Genomic DNA, 27,921 nt, shown 5'->3' with positions numbered 1-27,921 from the left:
TCATGATGTTTGACGCAAGGGCGGGGCCCGGTGGCTTCACCACCACGAACCTTCGAACCTGAAGGAACTGAAGTCAGTGGCTTGGCTTCACTGACGTCAGTGTCCTCAGAACGTTGAGGGTGAGTTTTATTATAGTAGATTAGACTATGTAAACTGTCGGTAGAATATAATGATTTTGTATTGATGCATTTTTGTATTTATGCATAGTTGCGTACATATGATAAATGTGAAGATTGTGCAACTATTTCGATATTGGGTAACCCAAGTAGTTAGTGTGTGTAATTAATATGCATGAGATAAATTTGCATGGATTGGAGATCAGCATAAGGAGATGTAAAGGGTAAAAGGTCGTGGATTTGATATACAGCCAGAGCGGTGTACATAGATATATATCTCTTTCATATTCATTTGGGATCATCTTCTGGATCTGTCCAGCTAAATGGGAATGAGTTTGGCAAAAACCAAAGTGCTAAACTGATTCTGCAGAATATCAGTTGAGAGGATTTATTGCTTCTCAGTTTAGCTAAGCAGCCAGATGCCGAGAATCAGAGAAAGGAAGCAGCAAAAGATAATGGTTGTAAGTACTCCAGTAAAAAACAAAAATGCTCTGACACTGGGCAGTTATACAATATCCTTATGTCCAATGAGAAAGAATATGCAAGGTATTTATTTATTTATCTATTTATTTATTATATTTGTATCCCGCACTTTCCCACTAAAAGCAGGCTCATTGTGGCTTACATAGTAATAGGTAACACAGAATTTTGTTATGTAAAGTAGGAAATTAAGTATAACATAATAGATGGATGGGTATCTACCCAGCAGATTCTGAAGTCGCATGGCAGGCTTTTTTTTTGTGTGTGCCACTATGATCAGGATAATGACAGTACAGACCATCTGGCCTTCGCTAATGATCCTTAGCTCCATTCCATATCAACTTGATTGCAGTTTTACTAGGTTGCCATTAGAAAGGCCAACACCCGCACAGATTGCCCACTTTTGCTTAGAAGGCAGGTTGACCGGTCAGGTATTCATGTGTCCCATACTAGATGGTTAGTTGTTGGCATGTGTTGCTTTCGTAATTGGTGCTGTCTTTCGGGTAATCTCCTCTCGGCAGCCACCTTTTGACGCTTGACACTTTGATAAGGCCTTTCACCCTCTCTGAACCCTCACTCTAGAAGGCTTTCCTGGTTTCTCAGTTGAAAGGGCCAAGCGCATTCCTATGTGAAAGGCAAGCTATGTGGTTTGTGGTTCTAGGCAAGAGAGATTGTGCCTTTATGCATAGAAGAGTGGGACCATAAAGTTCCTGCTGATTTTTAGTGTATTCAGATTACTGATACAACTAAAATAGCTATCACAAAAGAGCTGCTTCTCAACAACCATAGAGCACCAAGCATTGCTAGAGTGTACAGTCTGAAAACTGCCTGTCAACATAGGAGCCAATTTTTCAAAATGATTGGGGGTGCTGAATTTTTTTTTTTTAAAGGTGGTGCATTCCCCCCTCCCCCTCATCCCCCTCGCCCCTCTCCCCCTGTACCTGTCCCCCCTCCCTCGTCCCCCCTCCACCTCCCTCCGAGTTCCAGGCCCACCTCCCTCCCTCCCAGTTCCAGTCCCTCCCAGTTCCAGGGTCCCCCCTCCCTCTGAGTTCCAGGGTCCCCCTCCCTCCCTCCCAGTTCCAGGCCCCCTCCCTCCGGTATTACTTCAAGTCCAAATTAAATGAAGTCTTTGTTGACAGGCATAGGCGCCGACTCCGTGGGTGCTCGAGCACCCCCAATATTTCACCCACCGGAAGTTCGTTCACCCACCGGAAGTTTGTTCCCTCCCTCCAAATTTTAAAAGTCATCTATTTTACCTCATCGGGGTTAGGGCAGCAGCAGCGGTAAAAAGCATGCAGGCTCGGCTCGGTGCTTAGTTGTTTTCCCTTCTCTCTCGCTCAGCTCTGGCCCTGCCCTTGCGGAAACAGGAAATGAGGGCGGGACCAGAGCTGAGCGAGAGAGAAGGGAAAACAACTAAGCACCGAGCCGAGCCTGCATGTTTAGTGGTCAGTGCTTTCAGGATTTTTATTGTGTTTGCAAGTGAAGTAAGGACAAAGAGAGTCCAATTCTCCCGCAAAAACACACAAGGAAACAACAAGTCAAGCGGAAGATATTCAGAAGGACCAGACTGAAGTCACAGATGTTAACTGTCAAAAATGATGATTTATTAAGACCCTACACGGTCTGTGTTTCGGCCAAGAGGCCTTCTTCAGGGGTCTAGAAAAAGAGAGAACCCCTTCCCCCAACACCACATCCACCACTTGTGGTGGAAATTGAGCCCTCCAAAACTCACCAGAAACCCTCTGCACCCACATATAGGTGCCCCCTTCATCCATAAAGGCTATTGTAGTGGTGTACAGTTTGGGGGGGGGGGGTTCAGATTTTGGGTGGGTTTTGGAGGGCTCAGCAGACAAGATAAGGGAGCAATGGTGAGATGTGTACCTGGGAGCATTTATATAAAATTCACAACAGTGGTGGATGTGGGGAAGGGGTTCTCTCTTTTCTAGACCCCTGAAGAAGGCCTCTTGGCCGAAACACGGACCGTGTAGGGTCTTAATAAATCATCATTTTTGACTGTTAACATCTGTGACTTCAGTCTGGTCCTTCTGAATATCTTCCGCTTGACTTGTTGTTTCCTTGCAAGTGAAGTAAGACAGTGACTTTGGGGCTCATTTTCGAAAGAGGAAAAAGTCCAAAAAGTGGCATAAAGCATCATTTGTATGAATTTCTTCTCAAAACATCCAAATCGGTATGTTCGAAAACCTATTTTGCAGACGTTTATTCAATTCGTCTGCAGTGCATCGAAATCACAATGGAGCGTGTTGGGGCGTTTTGAAAATAGGAATAGGGGTGTACCTAACACTTGGATGTTTTTACAGCCATAATGGAACAGAACCAAAACGTCTAGGGTGAAAACTTCAATGTTTTGGTCTAGACCTGTTTTTCTAATGCATAAGGTACAAAAAGGTGTCCTAAATGACCAGATAACCACTGGAGGGATTCAGGGATGACTCCCCCTTACTCCTTCTGTGGTCACTAACCTCTCCCACCTCCCCAAAATGTGAATGAAAATAGTACTCATCAGCCTCTATGACAGCTTCAGCTGTTATACTCAGGTCCATTAGACCAGCATGCAGGTCCCTGGAGTAGCCTAGTGGTGGGTGCAGTGCACTGTAGACAGGTGGACCCAGGCCCATACCCATACCTGTTACACTTGTGGTGGAAATTGAGCCCTCCAAAACTCACCAGAAACCCTCTGCACCCACATATAGTTGCCCCCTTCATCCATAAGGGCAATTGTAGTGGTGTACAGTTGGGGGGGGGAGGGTCAGATTTTGGGTGGGTTTTGGAGGGCTCAGCAGACAAGATAAGGGAGCAATGGTGAGATGTCTACCTGGGAGCATTTATATGAAATTCACAACAGTGCCTCTTAAGGTGCCCCATTGCTCTCCTGGGATGTCTGGGGGACCCATCTGCTAAAAATGCTGGGCCCCCCTTCACATCCCAATGACTTGATTTGTGTTTTTTTTTTTTAACGTGCAGTTTTTTTTTTTTTAAATGGCCTAAAAAGATAAATGCACAAAGTACAAAAACCTTGTTCAAAATGGTATTAAAAAAAAAAAAAAGATAAGACGTTTTTCTTTTTTTTCAAAATGGCTACATTTGCTATTCGGATTTGGGATGTTTAACACAAAATGTCCAAAGTCCAACTTAGACATCATATCAAAAATGCTCTTCCACGTACCATATCCAATAAAGAGAATGTTCACTTTCCATGAAAAGATAGCCCAGTAACTATTTTTCAAATTAGCAAGCATTTAAAATCAAATCTCTTTACATATGTCTTTACCAGTGGCGATCCTAGTTCAGCTGCCACCCGGGGTGGATCGCCGCTGTGCACCCCCCCCCCCCCGGGTGCAGCGGCATTCGTCCCCCCAGGGTGCAGCACGACACCCCCTCCGGTGCAATGACACCCCCTCCCCGGTGCATCAACCCCCCCCCCCTGGCACAATGACACCCCCCTCCCGGGTGCATTCTTGGCTGCTGGAGGGTGCAGAGAGCAGCCGCGCGCCTATCGGCTCCACTGGCTCCCTGCTCCCTCTGCCCCGGAACAGGAAGTAACCTGTTCCGGGGCAGAGGGAGCAGGGAACCAGTGGAGCTGACAGGCGTGCGGCTGTTCTCTGCACCCTCCAGCAGCGGGGTGGATCGCTCCCACCGCCCCGCCCTTGCTACGCCACTGGTCTTCACATTTAAACCATTTGTCACATTGTAAGTATACCTTTTCCATCATTTAACTGTTTAATTGGGACTAGATGAGTTAGAATTAATTATGTTGCAAAGAAATTGCTGTTATTTAGAATTTAACTGCCAGTAAGGGCGCCTCCATTAACCGTGAGCTAACAGTTAGCATGCGGTAATGTAGATGCACTAACTGGTTGGCACAGGAATGACCACCCTCCACCCCTCGGGAAGCCCTTTTCTGCTGTTACTGTTTAGCTTAGTAAAAGGACCCCTTATTTAGGGCCCCTTTTTACTAAGCGGCGGTAAGCCCAATGCGGGCTTACTGCTCACTAAACAGGAAGTACCGCCAGGCTAGTGCAGCAGCCCGGTAGTACTTACCACCCTTAGCGCAGTGTGCCGCGTGCTGCCAGGTTACCGCTGGGTTAGCACGGGAGCCCTTGCTGTCACCTCAATGGTAAGGACCCCCCCCCCCCCGAAATGGCCGCTCGGCAAGTGGTTTACTTGCCGCACAGCCGTTTCCTTTAGGAAAGAGAGACTTCCTTTTTACACGCTGCGGTAAAAAGGGGCCTTGGCGCACGTGAAAAACACATGCCGATGCCAGCACAGGCTCCCTTTTGCAGCAGCTTGGTCAAAGGAGCCCTTTGCAAGGATCAGGGGAAACATTTCCCATTCATATGGAACGATATCAAACAATGCTGATCGCGGTAGAACGTGACTGCTAATATTTTCTTTTCTTTTATTGGTATTTGACTTTGCAATTGTATTTTGGGCAGTGGTGTACCAAGGGGCAGTGGCGTAGCGAGGGGGGCTGCCACCCGGGGCAGGGGCGGTTCGCCGTTGCACCCCCCCCCCCGGGTGCAGCACGATGACATACCCCCCCTCGGCGCATCGACACCCCCCCGACCCAGTGCCCACCCTCTTCTGTCCAACCAGCTCCCTACCTTTAAAAAAATATCGGAATCCTCGCGCCTGAACTTAAAAGAAATGTACAGCGTCTCATCGGGCCTTCCCTCGCTCTGTCTGTCCCGCCCTCCGCTGATGCAACTGCCTATTTCCGCAAGGGCGGGACAGACAGAACAAGAGAAGGCCCGATGAGACGCTGCACATTTCTTTTACGTGCAGGCGCGAGGCGCTGCGCCTCGCTTCGGATTCCAATATTTTTTTAAAGATAAGGGAGCTGGTTGGACGGAGGAGGGTGGGCACTGGGGGGGTGTCGATGCGCCGAGGGGGGGAGCTAGCAGGGAGCACCCCCCCCCGAGCTGACACCCGGGGCGGACCGCCCCTCCTGCCCCCCTTTGCTTCGCCAGTGCCAAGGGGGGGGGCAGTCCGCCCCAGGTGCACACCGCTGGGGGGGGCCGCGTGTCTGTTGGCCGAGTCTGCTCGTTCCCTCCCTGCTGCTCCCTCTGCGCGGAACAGGTTACTTCCTGCTCCGGGGCAGAGGGAGCAGCAGGGAACAAGCGGACTCAGAGCCGATAGGCGCGCGGCACCCCCACAGCAGGTAAAAATGCACCCGGGGGGGGGGGTCGCACTGCACCCGGGGAGGTGTAATTTCGACGGGGGGGGGGGGGGCACATCGGCGATCTGCCCCGGGTGTCAGCCAGCCTAGGAACGCCACTGATTTTGGGTCTAAAATAAAAATGTGCTTACTAGTGCACAGCTGAATTTACAAAGCAGTATAATTAATGGCTCTTTGTGTAGCAAAGATGAAAACCTCATCATGAGCTCCAGACATACTTCATGGCAACATCTGCACCTGAGGCACCTCCTATCTCAACATCCTGATCATTTGTGGAGCATGCAGGCAAGCACAGCGAAGGTGACGCAAAAGATGTGTTTGGGCTGCCAGGGCCTGCCTCAGGAGTCCCTGTATTTATTTATTTATTTATTATCATTTATACCCCACAATTTTCCACCACTGGCAGGCTCAATGTGGCTTACAACATTTAGTTAACAAACAGGAAAGTACAATTAAAGGAAAGTGATATGTGGGGCTGAAAGGTTCAGGGTTAAGAGAAAGTAGTTAAGTCCACAAGATCTTTAGAGGAATTGGAGTCCAGGAATCACAGAGGCAGGACGGGATCTTTAGGGTAAGCTTGCCCAAATAAGTAGGTCTTGAGAGACTTCCGGAAAGTCAGATGATCTTGAACCGTTTTTACAGATTTAGGTAATGTATTCCACAAACGAGTGCCGATATAGGAAAAGGTGGAAGCATATGCGGTTTTATACTTGAGACCAGAACACGCAGGGTAATGGAGGTTTAAGTATGAATGAGAAGATCGAAGCGAATTCCTCGGTGGTAAGCAGAAATGACCTAGTACCTGGTGCACCGAACACCAGAGCGCGCACTTCTAAATAGGAGTGGGATTTAGCAAACGCTAGAGCAGTGGCGTACCAAGGGGGGGCGGTGGGGGCGGTCCGCCCCGGGTGCACGCTGCTGGGGGGGTGCCGCGCGCCTGTCGGCTCTTCGTTTTCATGCTCCCTTTGCCCCGGAACAGGTTACTTCCTGTTCCGGGGCAGAGGGAGCATGAAAATGAAGAGCTGGCAGGTGCGCGGCACCCCCCCCCCCAGTGGTATGCACCCGGGGGGTTCTTTCGCCAGGGGGGGGGGGCGTCGCGCATCGGCGATCCGCCCCGGGTGTCAGCCCCCCTAGGAACGCCACTGCGCTAGAGCGCGCACTTCTAAACTGAAGCAAAAGGCAGGCCCTTGCGGCCGAAACACGATTTTTGAATACAACTTCTGATGTGAGCTCGTTGAGTCGGTTGGACATTTTTTTTCTTCATCATCTTTTGTGTCACCTTCGCTGTGTTTGCCTGCTTGCTTTGACCTCTGCGGAGGTTTACTTTTGTTCTGTGCTTGTAGTTTCATCTGTAGAGCACGACCATGGCTGGTTTTAAAATGTGTGCTTCACTGATGTGGTACGTGTATTCTTTCCAGGGAAGAGTGACACACCTGTCAGAGGTCAGTTGAACAGCATTGTGACGCTCTTGCCCGTGTGGCAGTTCAGAGAGGATCGGGAAATCTGATTCAAGGTTCTTCGAGAACAATAACTTAAATATAAAGTGATAGAGGCTGTTATTTCTGCTTGCAAACTTTTGACTTGTGGTTTGATCCGTGCAGTGGGAAGACTCCGTTTTGTATTCCTCTCGCTGTGTGCTATGTGAGTCACAGTGAGTTAACATTTTACAGAGAAAATAGAAATACCAGCTGTTTGTGAAGCATGTGTCAGCATGCCATACAGACTCTGGAGAAGTGGTGATAGCAAATGTCAGGGTGTGATGCTTGTTGGTGCAAAGTGTAACTTTATTGTTAATAGGAAAGTTCAACTAAAAATGCAATGGGAAAAAATTCATGTGGCTTCTACAAAGGTAAATTACTTTTATTAAATCTAGACTGATTTTAATTAGGTAAAGATAAATGCTTTAAAAGGAAATGGAGCCAGGAGGCTTGCATTCAAGCATCCAGTCCAGTGGGACTTGATCTTATCACAGAGATGAGATGCGATTCCTGGGCCAGAGGGAAGGTAAGCGTCCATACAGATGTGGTCCCCTGTCCTTGCAAGACCAGTACTGAGGGGTTAAAGGCATGGAGAAAATGTTCCCAGCAGTCCTCTGAAGCAAAAGAACTGAAACTGGCAGGCAGCAGAGTTATTAAAATAATTAAACCAAAGCAGAACAAACTGTAAAACCAATAATGTGGATTTATCAGGCCCTTTTCATCCAAACAGCAGAGCAATATTTTTTATAGTTCTTATTCTTTGATAAGTAGTTTACTGTAAGCTTAGGCTCAGTAACTATAAATGCGGTAGTACAGCACAAAAAAATGGATTGAATTTGGTCCTGCACAGCACAATCATCTATATTCTAAGCTCCTTTATACTATATATATATATATATACACACACACACACACACACACACACACACAATATATATATATATATACAGGGCTGCTGAGAGGGGGGGACAGAGGGGACAAAATTCCTGGGGCCCGGGCCTCCAAGGGGGCCCGGCGCCGCAGTCCCACCCGCCACCGGGCCCCTTCCACCTGAACCCCCGCCAGCAGAAGTGCCGTCTTCTGTTCTGACTCCGGCGTGCGCGGCCCACACAGACGTGCTCCTCTCAGCTGATCTTCGCTGTACTCTGCAGGGCTTCTGTGCATCTGTGCATCTGACGTGCAGGACGTCAGACGCACAAAAGCCCTGCAGAGCGTCTGTGTGGGCCGCGCACGCCGGAGTCAGAAGACAGCACTTCTGCTGGCGGGGGTTTGGGTGGAAGGGGCCCGGCCTGGTGGCGGGTGGGACTGTGGCGCTGGGCCCCCCCTCAGGGGGGCGATGACAACCTGGGGGGGGTGGCAGTGGGGGCAGGGCCCGGGGGAGGCCTTGTCCCGGCCCAGTCTCTCGGCGGCCCTGTGTATATATATATATATATATATAAGTAAGTGCTACACCATGTTTCACATTTCACCATTGAAAAAAGCTTTCTTTCTAACTCAACAAAACATTATATATACCCTATTTTAGATAGATAGATAGATAGATAGATAGATAGATAGATAGATAGATAGATAAGGTTGCCAACTGGGTTCAGGTTCACCTGACAGGGTTGATCCAGTCCTGGGTTGTAGTTCTGATTTTTTTCCATTGCATTCCCTAAGGAAAGCAAGACTACAAGACCCTGCATGCAGTGGGGTAAACCCAGGACTGGATCAACCCTGTCAGGTGAACCTGAACCCAGTTGGCAACCTTATCTATCTATCTATCTATCTATCTATCTATCTATCTATCTATCTATCTATCTATCTATCTATCTAAAATAGGGTCTATATAATGTTTTGTTGAGTTAGAAAGAAAGCTTTTTCAATGGTGAAATTTGAAACATGGTGTAGCACTTACACATAGGAGCCAACTTTTCAGAATTATTGGGGGTGCCAAGCCCAATGGAAATAACCCCTCCCTGGACACATACAAGGTATTCTCTCAATATTGGGGGTGCTCAAGCACCCACAGAGCTGGCTCCTATGCACTTACATAATATAGCTTGTCAATATGTCCTCAATATAGATATTGGAGAATGTTGTCTAAATGTTGAAAATATAATAAACATAAGAAAAGAAAGAAAAATTTCAGGTTTCAGCCCAAGTCCTATTGTCTAGAAAAACACCTGTTATCCCAAAATTGGTGTTCCATAAGGTGCAATATCCAGAAAGACTCCCATTATCTTTCAAAGTCTTTTCTCAAAAAATTTCCCATTATTTAAAGCCTCCATTACCTGGAAAAACTGATTCTCTAGAGCAAACCTGCTCCCAACCATTCTGGAAAAAAAAAACCTCTTCCCTCCTACTGAAGTAATAATGTACAAATGAACTGAGTGGAAACAAGTGTGTGAACTCAAAGAACTTTTCTTTCAAATAAAGCATACTAGAACGATTGTTATCCAGCTGCAAAAAGGTTTTTCCCCCCTCCCTCCTGCTTCATTCATACTCCCAAAGTCAAGAAATCCTTAATGTTCACGCGTACTGCGGATTTGAAGAGAAAAGGTACACAGTTTAAAACCGAGCATTGCAGTGTGATGTGACATGTAAAAATAACCCATCTGTTTGAAAAACATGAAACGCCACTAATTAGATTTCCCATAAATGCTATGCCTGACAGAAGAATTACAATCGCAAATTACTTTCCCCAGAAGGTTTGCTCATTTCTGCAGTCACGAGACTTCTTGCCCTGTTTACTTAATTGTTTCTAAAATGAGGCATATTTGGGGAGTTCATTTAATAGTGTGCTTCTAATAGAGACAGGCTATGGTTGCAGACGATAGATGAGATGAAGGCATTGCCCCTCTTCGTACCAGTGACAGTAAGGAAGAAGTTAGTAGGGAAGCATGTTTTTAGATGAGGAAGATGCAGTGGCGTAGCCAAGGGTGGGCCCGGGTGGGTCCAGGCCCACCCAGTAGCAGCACACCTATGATGTGGCTGGCAGGGATCCCCGAGCCCCACCAGCCAAGAGCTCCTAACAACTGCCCCTCCTGCATACCTTGTAAATAGCAGATCTTCACCTGCTGCAAGCAGCGACTGATACGTACTGTTCGCACCAACCCCACAGCCTTCCCCCTGATGTATTCCCGCCTATGTGGAAACAGGAAGTTGCATCAGAAGGAAGGCTGTGGGACCAACATGAGCTGTGTGTATTAGTTGCAGCTCGCTGCCGGTGAAAATCTGCTACTTAAAAGGCTTTCTTGAAGAGATGGGTCTTCAACGCTTTTCTGAAGGGTAACTGGTCGTTGATTGTTCGGATGGATCTTGGTAGAGCATTCCAAAGCTGGCTGCCAAGAAAGGAGAAACTGGATGCATAGGAGCAGTGTTGCCAGATGGGAAAAAATTTCCCCACCCAAAATCAGCCCTAAACCCGCCCAAAACCAAACCCTGCCTCCAACGTCAACAACCCCGCCTCCAATGCCATCAACCCCGCCCCTGACATCACCTCTGGCGTCGTTAACCCCGCCCCTGACCTCACCTCTGGCGTCGTTAACCCTGCCCCTGATGTCGCCTCTGATGTCATTAACCCTGCCCCCGATGTCAACCCCGCCCCGGAAAAGCTTCTATTGGACCAAATTGGACCAATAGAAGCCCCGGAAAAGTGCCCAAACCCGCAACGCGGCCGCGAAAAAACAGCCCAATTTCCCGCAGCCCACAGCCTTCAAAAATTTCCCGCATCCTCACTTAAAAACCCGCCCAATTGTGTGGGAAACCCACAGCCCTGGCAACTTTGCATAGGAGGACTTGTACTTAATACCTTTGCAGTTGGGAAGGTGTAAATTGAGGTAAGGACGAGAAGACATCGATCTGTTTCTGGTTGGGAGGTCGATGAGGTCATTCATGTAGTATATGAACCTGGCTGCAGTGTTTTGAGCTGTTTGGGGTTTTTTCAATGGGTATTCCTTACAGCCAGTATATATGGCATTACAGTAATCGAATTGGAATAATGTTAATGATTGTACCAATAGTCTGAATGTTTCTGATGAGAAATAGGGTCTGATCCTTTTTAGTTAAGAATAGCCATTGCAATGTTGCTCTTTGGCCAACTACAGTTACTTTCAGACCCTGATACAAATGCACTCTGTCCAGTAGGTGTCACCATTGAGCATGCATAGAAAACCTGATCCCAGGTTCTCAGCATGGCTACATGCAGCACATACCACATGAGCCACCAGGCAAGCCCAAGCCTTAAAATCTTGAATTTTACTACAAATTAATTTTGTTTATTAACATTTTATATACCACTTCCTATAAAAAAATACATCAAAACAGTTTACAAAAGTACCCTTCAAATTTGCATCAGGCCTAGCTGCACAATTGGTACACTGAGAGTCGCCAAGAGGTCATGGCATAGAAGCAAGGCTGGTAGGTAGCTGAGGAACAGACTCAGGTGGGCTTCACAGTGGAGACAACAAATCTAAAACAAAGAATGGTCATGGCAAGGAGTCAAAGGCACCAAGCAACGCTAGAGTGGCAGCAACCAAGCTTTGTCAAAGAGACCAGGCATAGACTGGGCTCATATATGCATGCGCAGAGCAAGGAGGTTTAATTGACAGGAGACAACGGGAGCGTGCTTGGCCCATTATCTGGCCTGAAGCCAGTAGGCTGAGCTTGCAACTATATTGAGTTACCCAAAACAATAGTAAATGCTTATTAAAAATAAAGACCACCTATGAGTGGCTTGGTATGGACCAATAGTTTGCTTTGGTTTGAGTGTACCACGATAGGGGCTACGGTTTCAGCCTTGTCATGTGATGCTATCTCCCGTCAATTAAACCTCCTTGCCACAGAGGAAAAAGATAGACATTCAGAGGAAGTAGCAGCCAAAGAGTAGATAACAGCGACCAGCCAGTCAGGTGAAACACTGCGACATCTGCTGGTAGGAGGTTAGAGGTTCACCTTGGCAGGCTGGTATACTCAGCTTTCTCACTTACCTGGTGAGCAAAAGGACAGAACAGGGTAACAGAGCAGTCCAAAAGTTTAAGCTTTGTCTTTACCACAGATCTATAAACATTTTGCAATTATTACTCCTATTTATTTCTTTAAACCCTGTCTCAGCTTCTTACTCAGCTCCAGCAGGCAAGGGCAGTCCTATTACTCTGGGGACATGGGTGAAAATCTCTATCAACAACCACTGACACCAATAAATATTGTACGTCTTTGGAAATAGAAGTGTATCTATTGTTCACAAAACAGACACAGTCATGCTTAGCCTTCTCGGACAGGGCAACACAACATGACTAATTCTGTAGTATTATATTGTTATTTTCGTAGAGGAGTTCAATTGTATTTAAAGTTTTGAGAAGTCAAAAACTATTTTATATGCAGGGGCGACTGACCATTCGGGCAACCGAGCAGTGCCCGAGGGCCCAGAGGCTCTGCCCAGATGCCTGCCGCACACTACAGCTCTCCCCAGTCCTACCTTTAAAGGCACGCCGCTGGTGATCTAGTGGCCTCTGTGTGTGGGGTGGGGGTGGGGGGGGGGGACACATGTTCTTTCCTGCTCATTGTGCTACCCCTTCGCGGCACTGCCGTACTTTAAAAATGGCGGCCGAGCCCGTCAAGACCCGCGAAACTACCATCTGAAGTCTTGCCCGCCATTTTTAAAACACGGCGGCACCGTCAGGCGGGGAAATAGTGACAGCACAGCGGGCAGGAAAGAACATGCCCCCCCCCCCATAACGCAGAGACCACTAGACCACCAGGGCCCTTCAGGTAGGACCGTGGCAGCAGTGGCATCGGCTGCGGCGGTAGGTGGGGGTAGCAGCGCGGCGGTAGGTGGGGTGTCGGGCAGCGGCCGGATGGGTGGCCCAGACCACTCTCAGTCCGCCCTTGTTTATAAGTATACAAATTTTGAAGTAGTGCTCATAAAACCATAAAACTGTAGAAAGCAAAACAGTTTAACGACAAGTTCCTCTTTTTTTTTGTTAGTCATCTAGATGTTTCTGCAGGGCATCACACTAGTGAGCTATGTATGTGTGGTGCAGGTGCACGGGGCACAAGGAAGGCGGAGGGTATCAAAATTACACCCTGTCCATTGACTCTCAATTGACTGTGACACAGTGGGTGGAGTGAGAACACTAGGGGGCGTGCCTCACAGGAAGTGTTTCTCTCCACCTAAATTTAAAGTATGCATACATCTCACTATATAAAACGCTCCTCCAATGTTCTAATGAAGCCTCACTTACCCAACGTTCTAAAAGCGAAGTGGGTGAGATCGATTTTCCTCCATGAGTGTCCGCCCCGCCCATGCGTCAAACGTGATGATGTCGAGGGCGGAGCAATGACACTGAATGAATGGCATCGCTAACCCGTTGCTACGTGGCTGAAGGAAAAACGAAGTGGGGCACAGCCCGTTGGAGGCACAGTATCTGCCCTTCCCCACGCCCCCCCCCAAAGTCGGCGCCCCTCACCCCTACACCCCCCCAGGTTGCCAACGCTACCACACTCCACCCCCCCCAAGGTTGCCAACGCTACCACCCTCCACCCCCCCCAACGTGAACGCAGCCACTGCTCAATCCTTGACCTGAAAGCTTTCAAAAAAGAAGCGGGGCACAGCCTTTTCTTTTGCTTCAGTTTCGGCTGTTCCTGTGGTCGGGACCACAGGAAAAGCTGAAACACAAGCAAAAGAGAAAGCTGTGTGAAGCGGCGTCCCTGCGTGCAGGAGGTACAAACTTTTCAGCAACAGCCAGCTCTTACGAGGGGGAGGGCCAGAGAGGTGGGGAGGGGGGGTCCTGAAATGACAGGGGAGGGAAGGGGGGGTCATGAACGACACGGGGGGGAGGGAAGGGGGTCCTGAAACTACAGAGGGGGGGGTCCTGAAATGACATGGGGGTGGGAGGGGATTCCTGGAAATGCACTGGAAGCGGAGGAGCGGGTCCTGGAACTGCAAAGGGAAGGGGGTCCTGGATCAGGGGGTAGCCGGGGGGATGGGAAGAAGGGGGAGGGGAACAAGGAGGAGGGGGATCCTGCAACTCAGAGAGTGGGTGAGAGGTGGAGCGGGAAGGGGAGAGGGGGGATGGGAAGAAGTGGGAGGGGGGTCCTGCAACTCAGATGGGAACAAGTGGGAGGGGTTTCTGCAACTCGGACAGGGGTGGAAGGGGAGAGGGGAGAGGGGGAAGGGGGTTCCGCAAACTCTCGGTCTCATACACTATCGGTCTCGCACACATACTCTCACACTTGCTCTCTCACACACAATCTCTCTCTAACACACAATCTCTCACACACATTGTATCTGTGTGAAACACACACTCTCTCTCTCACACACACTGTATCTGTGTCAAACACACTCTCTCTCTCTCACACTGACTGTGTCTCACATATGCACTCGCACACACTGCCATTCTGACACACACACACACTCTCTGACACACACACTCACACCCAGTCTCATTCTCTCTCTGTCACACACACACACTCGCACAGTCACTCTCTCTCACACTGTCACTCTCACACACACACTCTCTCAAACATACACACTACGAGGAAACCTTGCTAGCACCCTTGCTAGCGCCTGTTTTATTTGAGTCCGAAACGGGCCTTTTTTTTACTAGTATTTAACTAAAAAGAAACTAGAAAGTACAGTTACTGGAAGCCCTGCTTTAAAAATTGTGTCATTATGAGGTCAGAGTGTTTCAGCACTGTGTTGCAACAAATACAAAACGCATCCTCACTTCAGTTTCCTATTACAGTACTGTGTCCTCTTCCGAGGTTTAAAAAGTAGTAAAGCGTTTTCTTCTGGAGAACTAAGAAAGCTATAATAATATACAGAACACGAAGAATCAGACATAAAAGGGTAACTGCTAATAAGTGACATCTGGGAGAGGGAGGCTGTGGGAGGTGAGAGGAAGGGTGTAGGAAGCTTGGAACTGTCTCCAAACATAGGGTTTAAGAAAAAAAAAAAAAACCCCTACCAACTGCTGGCTCGATTTCCAAAATTCAACAATATAGCCAACAGAAAGAACAGAATTTATAAATATCATATTGCTGGCTACTTCGCTGTTTGCTTGCAGGTTAGATTGATTGTTTGGTTTTATCAGGGTCTGATGTCACACGGGGACTTGGTTTTTTTATGTATACTAATCATTTCTACAGCGCTACTAGACATATGCAGCGCTGTACACTTGAACATGAAAAGACAGTCCCTGCTCGACAGAGCTTACAATCTAATTAGGACAGACAAACAGGACAAACAAGAGATAAGGGAATATTAAAGTGAGGATGATAAAATAAGGGTTCTGAACAAGTGAGTAAGGGTTAGGAATTAAAAGCAGCATCAAAAAGGTGGGCTTTTAGCCTAGATTTGAAGACGGCCAGAGATGGAGCTTGACGTACCGGCTCAGGAAGTCTATTCCAGGCATATGGTGCAGCAAGATAAAAGGAACGGAGTCTGAAGTTAGCGGTGCAGGAGAAGGGTGCAGATAAGAGAGATTTACCCAGTGAACGGAGTTCCCGGGGAGGAATGTAGGGAGAGATGAGACTGGAGAGGTAATACAAGATGTTTCTTCTCTGTCTGAGCATCACTAACACTGCAAAGTCCCAGATATATAATACAACACTCTAAGCTTCAAGCAAGAAACTTATTCATGATGCTGAATGAATTTATCTTCTTCTGTTGGGCGCTCACGACATCCTGTCTGGTGCGACTCAGTGGAGCTGGACAGGAAGAAAAGAGTTTTGGGTGTACTTATGTTGAAAAAGGTGGTTCTCAGCTCCCATTCAGAGGTGAATCACCAGGGGAGGAGAAACAGGGACAAGTCACAAGTACAAAACAAAGGAGTAGGGTATTAGATGACACTTCCAACAGAGGACCCAGTGGCGACTCGTGAAGTTCAAATGTAAAATGTTTATTAAATGGAGGACACTTCAGAGACTCAACACTGTGCCATATTTCGGCGTAGCCGCCTGCGTCAGGAGTGTGAATGAATATAACCTCTGAATCGTCTGAGGAACAAATGCTGAGCCAACAGGACTTCTAGTGTATAAAACAAAAAAGGACCCTGGGAAAGGGATATCTTCAACTCCTATTCCCATGGCCTCTAACCATACCCTGTTTTTGAGGGTAATCTACATATGCAGATTAACCTGGGTCTTGGGCCTGTAGGATGCACATGCATACATTCATAGGAGTCAACTTTTCAAAATTATTGGAGGTGGTAAGCCCAATGGAAATAACCCCTCCCTAGACACATACATGGAATTTTCTCGATATTGGGGGTGCTCAAGCACCCACAGCACCAACAGAGCCGGTTCCTATGCGATACATTGGATTTTGTGAAAACCAGACCTCTCTAGAAGGGGGGAAGTTGTGGACTACAAGAAGCATTAGTTGAGAATTATTGGCTTGGTTCTTGAGAAAGCTGTCTTGTTGTCCTAGTCCCAGTTCCAGGAGGAGGATGCTTTGACGCAGTTTCCTCCAGGAACTTACATCCCAGAGCAATGTGACATTTGAAGCCCCTGAATCTACCCCTTCTAATGATTACACCAGAATTCCAGCATATTTCCACAATTTACTTATACCTTCTCAGCCTCTGTGATTCTTACATTCATCTCAAGTCAGTTTATTGAAAGTGTCTTCATACAAGCTTTTGGCTGTATGGCATCTCAGCTTTGGAATTCTGTGTTAATCCACATCAGCCTCAACCTTTCCTGTGGGCTTCACAAGCTAATCTGCTCATTTTATCTGCTTACTCCAAGCTTCCTTTTGACTTTACTCAACAGTTCTGCTTCTCTGGCTTGTCTCCTTCCCTCTGGAACTCTCTGCCTAGATCTTTGAGGATGGCGAGATCTTATTGTAAATTTAAGACAAGCATAAAAACGTGAATATTTTAGCATTCCTTTTCTCGGCCACTAGATATTGGAGCCCAATCCATGGACACTTAGGTGTCGCTTTTCCCATAAGAACAAAAGAGTAGCCACACTGGTCCATCTAACCCCACTATCCTGTTTCCAACAGTGGCCAAGCAAGGTCACAAGTACCTGATAGAAACCCAAATTGTGGCAATATTTCATGCTACAAATCCCAGGACAAGCAGTGGCTTCCCCATGTCAGTCTCAATAGCAGACTAAGGATGTTTCCACCCGGAACTTGTTCAAACCTTTTTTAAACCCAGATACACTAACCACTGTTACCACATCCTCCGGCAAAGAGTTCCAGAGCTTAACTATTTGTTGAGTGAAAAAATATTTCCTTCTAATTGTTTTAAAAGCATTTCCATGTAACTTCCCTGAGTGTCTCCCTAGTCTTTGTACTTTTGGAATGAGTAAAAAATTGATTTACTTCTACTCATTCTACACCACTCAGGATTTTGTAGACCTCAATCATATCTTCACTCATCCATCTCTTTTCCAAGCTGAAGAGCCCTAACCTCTTTAGCCTTTCCTCATACAAGAGGAGTTCCGTTCCCTTTATCATTTTGGTTGCTCTTCTTTGAACCGTTTCTAATTCCACTATATCCTTTTTGATATACGGCAATCAGAAGTGTATGCAATAGTCAAGGTGCGGACGCATCATGGAGCAATACAGAGGCATTATAGTAGTTTTGGTCATATTTACCATCCCTTTCCTAATAATTCCTAGCATCTTGTTTGCTTTTTTGGCTGCTGCCACACACTGGGCAGAAAATTTCAATGTATTATCTACAATGACACCTAGATCTTTTTCTTGAGCGCTGACCCCCAAGGTGGACCCTAGCATCAGACCTTGCATTTGTCCACATTAAATTTCATCTGCCATTTGGACGCCCAGTCTTCCAATTTCCTAAGGTCTTCCTGCAATATTTCACAGTCTACAGGTGTTTTAACAACCTTGAATGATTTTGTGTCATTATTTATATCTTCCTGGTGGTAGGGCTTAGTGGCCCCCCCCCCATTTTTTTTCTTTCCTTCTGTCTCTCCAATTTCCTATATTGTCTACTAGTTTTGCTATATTGTGTTACCCTTTGCCCCGGTGTGATTTTCTCATTTTTCGTCCTCCCATCTTAACATAGTAACATAGTAGATGACGGCAGAAAAAGACCTTCACGGTCCATCCAGTCTGCCCAACAAGATAACTCATATTTGCTACTTTTTGTGTATACCCTACTTTGATTTGTACCTGTGCTCTTCAGGGCACAGACCGTATAAGTCTGCACAGCACTATCCCCACCTTCCAACCACCAGCCCCGCCTCCCAACCACCGGCTCTGGCACAGATTGTATAAGTCTGCCCAGCACTATCCCCGCCTCCTTATCACCAGCCCCACCTCCCAACCACCAGCTCTAGCACAGACCGTATAAGTCTGCCCAGCACTATTCCCACCTCCCACCACCGGCTCTGGCACTGACCGTATAAGTCTGCCCAGCACTATCCCCGCCTCCCAACCACCAGTCCCGCTTCCCACCACCGGCTCTGGCACAGACCGTATAAGTCTGCCCAGCACTATCCTCACCTCCCAACCACCAGCCCTGCCTCCCAACCACCGGCTCTGGCACAGATTGTATAAGTCTGCCCAGCACTATTCCCACCTCCCACCACCGGCTCTGGCACTGACCGTATAAGTCTGCCCAGCACTATCCCCGCCTCCCAACCACCAGTCCCGCTTCCCACCACCGGCTCTGGCACAGACCGTATAAGTCTGCCCAGCACTATCCTCACCTCCCAACCACCAGTCCCGCCTCCCAACCACCAGCTCTGGCACAGATTGTATAAGTCTGCCCAGCACTATCCCCGTCTCCCAACCACCAGCCCCTCCTCCCAACCACCGGCTCTGGCACAGACAGTATAAGTCTGCCCAGCACTATACCCGCCTCCCAACCACCAGCCCCTCCTCCCAACCACCGGCTCTGGCACAGACCGTATAAGTCTGCCCAGCACTATCCCCGCCTCCCAACCATCTTGTCTGGATATATGTTATTAGCAGCTCATTGTTTGGTCGTTAAGCCACCTTGATGTTATTTTATATTTTGAAATAGTGGTAAACCGAATACTAGATAAATAAATAATAATCACTGTGAGGCCCTTTTACTAAGCTGTGCAAGCGTCTACGCGTGCCCATTGCGTGCCAAAATGGAGTTACCGTCCAACTAACGCATGGCTCTCTTGCGGTAATTTCATTTTTGGCACGCGTCTGAAATATATATATTTTTTTCGGGCTCTTGTAACTGACGCACTCCAAATGGCGTTTGACGCACGTAGTTCATTACCGCCCAGATTCTTTACCGCTAGGTCAATGGCTGGCGGTAAGGTCTCAGACCCAAAATGGACGTGCGGCAATTTTGATTTTGCCGTGCGTCCATTTTCGGGAAAAAAGGGCCTTTTTTTACAGGTGCGGTAAAAAAAAATGGATCGGCGCGTGCCGAAAACCCGCGCCTTCGCTGCCACAAGCCATTTTTCAGCGCGTCTTTGTAAAAGGACCCCTATGTAGTAATTATTCTGATGATATGAATCAGATAACACTGATGGATAAGTGAGTTGTGGAGAGAGTAGGAGCTTATTACAAAGTCTGGTATCCGTCCAAGAGACAGTCAAAAATGTTCAAACCCTGAAGCATGAACAAATGTTTTGATGATGAGTTTCCTTCCCACACTGTTCTGCCAAAGTTGAGAATCTTGTGCTCAAAGACACAGTGCGAAATGAATTTGTTGGGAAAAAAAAAAAAAAGAAGAAACACTTCAAATTTGTCTCCCAAAAGTTCACTTTGGGACCTTGTAAATATTGCCACGATTTTTAAAACTGCTGTGTGAACAGTTTGCTATACTTGCTCCAAACTCTGAGTCAGGCTGTGCTGGTAGATTAAGGAGGGCTGGCACGTGGGTTGAACGAATGAGTCACCGTACAAGTTCTTAATCTGGAAAATCGGAGAAAAAGGCAGAAAAACAAAGTATGCCTTTGGTTGGTATTTCTTAAACTTCAAGCAAATTGTTAACTCTAGTTACGCCGTTTTTAAATTGAGGAGCCAACAGTGGCATCTTAGAATGGGAATAAGAGTGGATGGGGGGGGGGGGGGTCTTTTATTTAAGACTAGCCGGTAAACCCGTAAAAACGGGCGAGTATTGCAGCCCTCCTCTCTCCCCTGGCCTCACCCCGTCCACCGATCCTCCCCCCCCCATATCCAGCGACCCTCCTCTTTCCCTTGGCCTCCCCCCTCCCCCCATGTCCTGCGACCCTCCTCTGTGCCCTGCTCTCACCCCAAGTCCAGCAACCATGGCCTCTCCCCCCTGCCCTCCCCCCATGTCCAGATACCCTCATCGCCGCCGCTCCCTCCCCCCTCCGTGCCGGGCCCCCTGCACTGACCTGACAGCGCCTCTCACCTCTGTGTGAAAGCGCTACAGGCAGCAGCAGATCACTCTGCTGCTTCCTGCAGCACTTCCACACGGAGGTGAGACGCGCTGTCAGGTCAGTGCAGAGGGGCCTGATACGGAGGGGGGCGAGAGCAGTGGCAGGGATGGGGGGAGGTGGGAGGTTGTTTTGTGCGATATTCCTTTCCAGGCAACACGGCAGCGTCGTCGTCCGACAATTCGACTCCGTTTCCCTTTCTTTTCCGCCCTCTGACATCATGACGTCTTGACACGAGGGTGGGACAGAGAGGGAAGTCTGTACTGCGCATTTGCAAGTGAGTACGGTCACTTGCCGTTTATATGTTTGATTAACTCGAGTTATCTGCAGCAGGGCCCATTTTATTCCTATGGGCCTTGCTGCAAATAACTCGAGCTCATCTTTAGTAAAAGACCCCCTATGCGTTTCAGATTCTATAGGACAGTGTGTTGCTGTGGCTAAGAAAGCAAATAGAATCTTAGGTATTATTAGGAAAGGAATGGAAAACAAAAGTGAGGATGTTATAATGCCTTTGTATCGCTCCGTGGTGCGACCGCACCTCGAATATTGTGTTCAATTCTAGTCGCCGCATCTCAAAAAAGATATAGTGGAATTAGAAAAGGTACAGAGAGAAAAGCGATGAAAATGTTAAAGGGGATGGGACAACTTCCCTATGAGGAAAGGCTGAAGCGGCTAGGGCTCTTCAGCTTTGAGAAAAGGCGGCTGAGGGGAGATATGATAAAAGGAGTGGAGTGGAACGGGTAGACATGAATTGTTTGTTTACTCTGTCCAAAAATACTAGGACTAGGGGGCATACGATGAAGCTACAAAGTAGTAAATTTAATATGAATCAGAGAATGTGGTAAAGACGGTTAGCTTAGCAGGGTTTAAAAAAGGTCTGGACGGTTTCCTAAAGGAAAAGTCCATAGACCATTATTCAATTGAGTTGGGGAAAATCCACTGCTATTTCTGGATAAGCAGCATAAAATGTATTGAACTTTTTCGCAGTGGCGTAGGAAGGGGGGGCGGTGGGGCGGTCTGCCCTGGGTGCACGCGCCGGGGGGGGTGTTGGCGCCGCTGGTTACCTGCTCTCTCTGCCCCGGAACAGGTTACTTCCTGTTCTGGGGCAGAGAAAGCAGGGAACCAACGGAGCCGACGTGCACTCGGCGGGGTGGAGCGCCAGCGGTAAAGATGCACTCTGGGGGGGGGGGGGGTTGCGTGCACCGGGGGGGTGGGGGTGCGCCATGCTGCACCCGGGGGGGGGGGGAGTGCGCAGCGGCGACCCGCCCCGGATATCAGCCGGCCTCACTATGCCGCTGCTTTTTCGGGATCTTGCCAGGTATTTGTGACCTGGATTGGCCACTATTGGAAACAGGATGCTGGGTTTGATGGACCCAGTGTGGCAATACTTATGTACTTATGACACTGGGGTCTCTGACCTCTACTAAATACTGTCCTGTAATAGCTTGTCACAGAGACAGGCAAGAGAGGAAAAGCCCTCTGTGGAGAAGGAATGAAAGGTCCTAGTCTGGTCAGCTCTAACTGAACTGGAAATCCAAAGGAGCAGGAAGAAATTGATGCGTACTCCTCAAAAAGAAAGAGGAATCTACATTTATCTGTAATTGGAAAACTCATACAGTGGAAAATATTCGAAAGGAAACACTTTAAGGGGAAAGAAGAAATGCAGCTTTATGCTAATTCAATTTTTTAAAAAATCCTTTTGGCAAAATCTGAATGATTTTGTTGCTTTCGTTGGCAAGTGCTTTATTGAAAACATTTTTTTTCTGTTGCTAGTACTGCCTTATAGTCATACAGAAGTTAAAAGCAGTCATTAAATCATGGCAGTGCAGGTTTAAAAGTAATTCCACTACAATAGAAAGGAGGGAAGCTAAAAGCGGGCGCTTAACACTTAAGGGGGTAATTTCATGGTGGGGTGACTATCCTGCTTATTTTCGAACGAGAAGGCCGGCCATCTCCCGTGTCTACAATGGGACTGTAAATCACTACCTGGGAAGCCTCCCCTTACTAGAAAATTCTCCTTTTACATTACATTACATTTCAAACTTATATCCCGCTACAACCTCACAGTCAAACTTATATGGAGTGGAGGAGTGGCCTAGTGGTTAGGGTGGTGGACTTTGGTCCTGAGGAACTGAGTTCGATTCCCACTTCAGGCACAGGCAGCTCCTTGTGACTCTGGGCAAGTCACTTAACCTTCCATTGCCCCATGTAAGCCGCATTGAGCCTGCCATGAGTGGGAAAGCGTGGGGTACAAATGTAACAAAAATAAAATATCCTGCTACAACATCACAGTTCAAGTTACAAATGTCAAAAGGCAAGAACAATCTCTGGGAATTACATAAACTCTACCATTTGGGCAACCGGGGAGGGCCCAGAGGCTCTGCCCAGATGCCCGTCGCACACTACAGCCCTCCCCGGTCCTACGTTTAAAGGCTCGCCGCTGGTGATCTAGTGGCCTCTGCAGGGGGGGGACCATGTTATTTCCTGCCCGTTGTGCTGCTGCTATTCCCCCTGCTCGGCACTGCTGTATTTTAAAAACGGTGGCTGAGGCTCCCTGAAGTCTCGTGAGATTGTAGAGACGTGCGAGACTACCGCGGGAAGTCTCGGCCACCGTTTTGAAAACACGGCAGCACAGCAGGCAGGAAATAACATGCTCCCCCCACCACAGAGACCACTAGACCAACAGGGCCCTTCAGTTAGGACTGGGGCAGCGGGGGCATCAGCTGCGGTAGTAGGGGGGGCAGCAGCACGGTGGTAGGGGGTGTCAGACCACTCAGTACCCGGGGGCCCAGATCACTCTCAGTCCGCCTCTGAACTCTACATAAAACAAACACACCCTAAAATATTAATTTTCTCGTAAAATGAATTTAAAAAAAAAATAGGTTTTCACCTTCCTTCTAAATGTAAGGTACTGTTGAGGAAATGAGAAAAAATAACAAAGTTTTTGCAGAAATTACTGCTTGAAAAGCCAGTCATTTCTCAAAGATCGTTAAACACTTCTTTCCTTTAGCTGAGGAAAAGGTATATAGCGTGAGAGGATACCAACCCTTCTAATTCTAGAACCGGCACTAAAATAAAAAAGAGACAAAACAATCTGGAATCAAACCCTGTAATATTTTAAATAAAAAAAACAAACACATTTAAACATGATTCTAGCTTTAATCGGTAGCCCACGTAACCTACCAATGGAGGCTGGAATAATTTTTTAACTAGTTTGCTTTTTATTTCGCTTTATGGATGCATCTGTCCTTAGCAGAAGCAGAGAGGGCTGCGCACCATGATAAGTTGGAACGGCTTTCTGCGTTTGAGTCTCCATTTTTTTCACGAATGTAAGTGAAATTTATGATGTGAATATCCCTGGGTTCTTAGGAAACTTTCTGATGGTGCCAAGTCCTTATTATTTTTTCTAGGGGAAGTGTATTTAGTTAAAATTCTATATCCACTGCAGATAGAAGAATCATGCAAAGACATCTTTCAGATCTTTAATTGTAGCTTAGTAAGATGATTTATGTAGAAAAAAAAAAAGGTCTGAAATACAACTAGAGAAATTTTTCTTGCCATTTAAACAGGGAAGGACAGGTCTTCACGTTGCCTGTCAACTGTTGAAGGACTGTCTATTTAATAGGGAATCTTATAGTGTCCTGGTTTTTGAAAGACCCTCAGCATCTCTGTGGGCACTGTCTACAATTTTTCATGTCTTTATAATATTATTGGGGGGGGGGGGAATAAAGTGTAACTCTTTTTTAGTAAGATTGAACTAGGTGTGGATGCAGATTAAGATCATTTGCTAGTGTCGTTAATTATTAAATCTTGGAGAGAAGTAAGACGGATATTTGGATTAAACGTTTTTATGTTTTGTGAATGGTAGTCCGGCATTTTTTGTTTTGTTACATTTGTACCCCGCGCTTTCCCACTCATGGCAGGCTCAATGCGGCTTACATATTGTATACAGGTACTTATTTGTACCTGGGGCAATGGAGGGTTAAGTGACTTGCCCAGAGTCACAAGGAGCTGCCTGTGCCTGAAGTAGGAATCGAACTCAGTTCCCCAGGACCAAAGTCCACCACCCTCCACCCTAACCACTAGGCCACTCCTCCACTGTTGCTACTATTTGAGATTCTACACGGAATGTTGCTATTCCACTAGCAACATTCCATGTAGAAGCCCTTGCAGATCACCAATAAGGCCGCGCCTTCTGTGAGTCTAATGTCCTGCACGTACGTGCAGGACGTCAGACTCACAGAAACAGAAGCCTGCACAGCCTTCTACATGGAATGTTGCTAGTGGAATAGCAACATTCCATGTAGAATCTCCAATAGTATGTATTTTATTTTTGTTACATTTGTACCCTGCGCTTTCCCACTCATGGCAGGCTCAATGCGGCTTACATGGGGCAATGGAGGGTTAAGTGACTTGCCCAGAGTCACAAGGAGCTGCCTGTGCCTGAAGTGGGAATCGAACTCAGTTCCTCAGTTCCCCAGGACCAGAGTCCATCACCCTAACCACTAGGCCACTCCTCCACTCAGACCTTTGTACTGGGTGTTCATTCTGGTATGTTTGACCAGAGGATCAGAAGAGTATGGGGATATACTAGGAGAACCCAGATGGAGCATAAACTTTCTAGTGAGTGAAAACTTGATATGGGGTGCAGAAATAGAGGGGTTGATGTTATTCAGTAGTACTTATCTGGCTCTTGATTGTCCCTTCCTATTGAGAAATTGGTCACTCTAAAATTAGAAATTCTGTCTTTTCCGTGCCCGGCCCAGAGCTCTGGAACCGGCTTCTAGAACATCTTGGATTGCACATCTCCTTGGAACTAGGGATGTAGCCAGACACCCAATTTTGGGTGGGCCTGGGTCCAAGATGGATGGGCAGAACTCCACCCTGTCTCACAAGTGGTCTTTCCCTCTCTCGCCCGCATGCCATATGGTCTCTCAAACATCCCCCTCCCCCACACACCTTTTAAATAGCAGATTTTCACCATCAGCGAGCAGCAACTAATACGCACTGCTCATGTTGGCCCCACAGCCTTCCTGTTTTCGCATAGGCGGGAATACATCAGAGGGATGCTTTGGGGCCGGTGCGAACAGCATGTATCAGTCGCTGTTCGATGCAGGCGAAGATCTGCTATTTACAAGGTATGCAGGAGGGACAGTTGTTGGGAGTTTTCAGCTGGTGGGGCGTAGGGATCTCTGCCAGCCTAATCATAGGTATGCACCTACTGGGTGAGTCTGAGGCCAAAGTGGGTGGGCTCAGGCCCACCCGGGCCCACCCTTGGCTACGCCACTGCTTGGAACACTTTAAATCTGAACTCGAAACCTATCTCTTTTCTCTGAGGCGTTCCACTGACCTCTGCTGCCTCATACACTGGTAATGAAACAATGAGGCAGACCTTGTAAAAAAAAGTAATGTCTTTATTAGTAGATTAAAAGCTCCCAGGTATTCAACATAAAATGCCAGGCATGGCCATGTTTCGCCACCACAGCGTTTTTTTCAGAGACTGTTCCCAGTATCTAGCTTTCTATGCTTTTAGAGCCATGCCAGCCTGGTTTATTTTGAAGTTTGACATCAGCTGGTGACCTATTGCCCCTGATGCAGCCATTTTTGTACTGGCGAAACACGGCCATGTTGGGCATTTTATGTTGAATACCTGGGAGCTTTGAATCTACTAATAAAGACATTGCTTTTTTTTTTTTTTTTTTACAAAGTCTGCCTCATTGTTTCATTTTCCATATTGGATTTGGCGGACCAACTGCCTTTGTTGTTTTCTGACTCATGCATGGGTAAGGCATCACTTGGCTCTGAGAACATCCCCCCTCCTATTGCGCTTTCCTACCCCTCTTTCCTTTCATGAATATTGTAGTTCTCCCCAGTGGCGTAGCCAGACAGCCAATTTTGGGTGGGCCTGAGCACAAAGTGGGTAGGCACAAATTTTTCTCTCTCCCCCCTCTCCCCAAAATTGGCTGTCTGGCTACGCCACTGCCCCGACCCCCCCCCCCCAAACCACCGCTGCAGGTTTTTCCCCCGCCCTTTCCCCAGCCACCACTGGCATGCTGCGGATATTTCTCTTCCCCCCCCCCCCCCGCCACCTGCCGATCCCTTCCCCCAGGCACCACCTACCGGCATGCTGAAGGGCTTTTTTTCTCTTCCACCTCCCATCCACCCAACCATCGGCACGCTGCAGGCCTTCTTTCCCCTCCCTCCCTCCCCTTCCATCTCCGCCGGGCAGCGCCAGCCTAACTCTACAGCAAAGCTGCACGGCACCGGGTCCGTCAGCATGCTGCCACTACGCTCCTACCTTGTCATCTTTTGGCAGAGGTGTTAGTTCTGCTGCTAAATCTGCAGCGGATCCACGTGGTGCCAGGGCTGTCTCTCTGTACGCTGCTGCGACTGCTTCCTCTGCGCTGGCCCCGCCTCTTCAGAAAGAGTATCGGAGAAGGTGAGGCGGGGCTAGTGCAGAGGAAGCAGTCGCAGCAGCGTACAGACAGCCCTGGCACCGTGTGGATCCGCTGCAGAAGCAGCAGAACTAACACCTCTGCCAAAAGATGACAAGGTAGGAGCATAGCGGCAGCATGCTGACGGACCCGGTGCCGTGCAGCTTTGTTGTAGAGTTAGGCTGACGGAGATGGAAGGCCCATTGGGTGCACCGTTGCTGGGTGGGCCTGAGCCCAAAGTGGGTGGGCCCAGGCCCGCCCAGGCCCACCCGTGGCTACACCCCTGGTTCTCCCCTTCTTCCCCATCTCTCTGTGTTGTGTCCGTTGTTTCTTTCGCCTTTTCACTCTTTTCTTTAATAGCCTGTAAGCCGCTTAGTTGGTATTCCCAATGGGCAGGATAGCAAGATATTAATAAACTTGAAACTTGAAGTGCTGCTCACAAGGCCCCGTCACTGATTTTCAACAACATTATTATCTGGACAATGCTGCTGAAAATCATCACCGACCGTCCCAGCAGTATAAAGACAGGGTAAATTCTTTGGGGTCCTTTTACTAAGGTGCGCTAATGGATTTAAGGGTCTGTTTACGAAGCAGCGCTAGCAGCTGTCCATGCGCTAGTGCTGACACGGCCCGTTCAAAGTGAATGGGCTGTGTCGGCACTAGCGCATGGGCAGCCACTAGCGCTTCTTCGTAAACCGGAGTGCTAGTGCGCCAAATGATATGCCTGTTATATTCCTACGGGTATCTTATCACGACGAGAAAAACTGCATTGGCTACCAATCAAAGAACGCATCACTTTCAAAATCTGCACGTAACTGTTCACAAAATAATTTACGGCGAGGCACCGGGATGCACGACAGACCTCA

At 47.8% G+C, this 27,921-nt stretch overlaps 1 long non-coding RNA gene across 1 annotated transcript; it reads left to right on the top strand.

Annotated features, from left to right (window-relative positions):
• The first annotated feature begins 11,567 nt into the window (after positions 1-11,567).
• Positions 11,568-27,716, top strand: LOC115476978. Its single transcript, XR_003943253.1, has 3 exons — positions 11,568-11,578; positions 13,371-13,373; positions 27,632-27,716. It is a non-coding gene; the product is annotated as an uncharacterized LOC115476978 (long non-coding RNA).
• Positions 27,717-27,921: the final 205 nt, after the last annotated feature.

The sequence above is a fragment of the Microcaecilia unicolor genome, chromosome 8 (assembly GCF_901765095.1).
Source record: "Microcaecilia unicolor chromosome 8, aMicUni1.1, whole genome shotgun sequence".
Lineage (NCBI taxonomy): Eukaryota > Metazoa > Chordata > Amphibia > Gymnophiona > Siphonopidae > Microcaecilia > Microcaecilia unicolor.
The sequence above is the reverse complement of the archived record's forward strand: the minus strand, read 5'-3'. Positions and strand labels throughout refer to the sequence as shown.